The 1,629-nt window shown below is 39.5% G+C and overlaps 1 protein-coding gene across 18 annotated transcripts in view; it reads left to right on the top strand.

Annotated features, from left to right (window-relative positions):
• Positions 1-6, top strand: part of MYT1L (myelin transcription factor 1 like) — a 333,945-nt gene extending 333,939 nt beyond the window's left edge. For all 18 annotated transcript variants that reach the window (XM_086875948.1, XM_086875946.1, XM_086875945.1 and 15 more), the window contains one exon: positions 1-6. This exon is cut by the window's left edge and continues 2,787 nt beyond it. The gene's annotated coding sequence lies outside the window, so the exon portion shown is untranslated.
• Positions 7-1,629: the final 1,623 nt, after the last annotated feature.

Genomic DNA, 1,629 nt, shown 5'->3' on the forward strand with positions numbered 1-1,629 from the left:
GCCACATTTGTAGCACAGTGGTTCTATGATCACTTTCAGCATTTTCACTCTATTTCATACGTGACATTACTACAAAGAAATCCTCAGAAATCTTTTCTAACAAGAACACTTGGCTGTTAGTTCCTCAAATTCTGCCCACAGGATGCCTCTTCAAATGATGCTCTTCCCACTCTCCATAAGCACAATAAATTTGTTCTAACATTTTGGGACTTCCTAGAAATATATTGAATAGTATTCTCTTGGCCCAAATAGTGTGACTGAAGTACTGTGTGCAGTATATTTAAATACACTGAGAATCAGGTTCCTAGACTCAGAAATGAGGAATAAGTCAATGGAAAAATGAACCTCAGTTGGAAAGCTTTTCCCTTTCTCCTGATCTGCACAAAGGCCTCAAGCTGCGTTTAGAGCCAGTCAGCTGAAGAGTTGAATGACAACAGTCAGCCAACACTTCTGGTCATCACAGCCTGTGACAGAAGCTGAGACCATCAATACATCTGTCACATGCCATATTCTGCACCACAATGTAACCCATGTTACCCCTGCAGTGACTTAATAACTGCTTTAGATTCCACTAGCAGTGTTATAATACAGCCTAATTAGAAAGGTCTTCCTTGAAAACAAACAAGAGTAACAACGCAGAGAATTGGTAATTAATTGATTTATAAGCATAATTACGACTTTACCATATGCTTGGGTTCTTGTATTGAGGATATATTAAGTCCAGCATTATGCATTGGTATCAATAATTAATGCTGTACATTATCCCTGCATGCCATTCCTCTTAATTGCATTCCTTAGCAATCATCCTAAATGACCAAGACAGGAGCACCAATACAAACTCAAGACTGTGTCTCCACCCCTAGCAAAGGCTGTTCAGCTGCTGGGGAAATGGGAAGCATAGGGAGGGTCCAGGACACTTTGCACAGCAAAGTGTAGAACAGAAAGGCAGGTAAAGCAATGCAGTCAACTACAGAAACCACTGCAAGAAAGAGGAATGTGACCACACACAATGTGATACAAATGTTTTTGTAGATAAGATGGGGAACATTTCAGAAAATCTGATCTTCTTCAGCAACACATGTAAAATTTTATTCTTAATCATTCCTATATGACCCATTTTTTTTTAACCTTATGGCACTATGATCATGTACAGCCATAGAAGTTTTTTCCATATTAGAATTTGAAACCTCCAACTGTGAGACTTTTTATAGGAAAAAAACCCGAAACCACAACAAACCAGCAAAGCTTAAAAAAAAATGAGAAACTGCAAGCAGTGTACAGATGAAAGAAGTAAACATTTTAGAGGATAGCTGTGTTTCAAATCTCAGTACACCAGTGGGCTGGTGTGATGCAGAGTACATAAAGGCATCATGTTCTCTATATTAGTAATCAGATGAGCGGTGGAGTAGTTAATGTCACTTCCTGCTTCTGTCTCCTGCCATCAGTATCTCTTCTGACAAACCCTTTTGCCAAAGGATATGAGCCAGCTCCTCTGGTCCTGGACCATTTTTCCATTGTTCTGATCAATAGGCTGTCTGTGCTTGTGGACTTAATCCTTCTTGAACTTTTTTGACTTAATCCTTGCGCCTCCTGTGCCAAGGATGCCAATGTCTTCATAAATAGCACTAG

The sequence above is a fragment of the Cyanistes caeruleus genome, chromosome 2, assembly GCF_971803275.1.
Source record: "Cyanistes caeruleus chromosome 2, bCyaCae1.hap1.1, whole genome shotgun sequence".
Lineage (NCBI taxonomy): Eukaryota > Metazoa > Chordata > Aves > Passeriformes > Paridae > Cyanistes > Cyanistes caeruleus.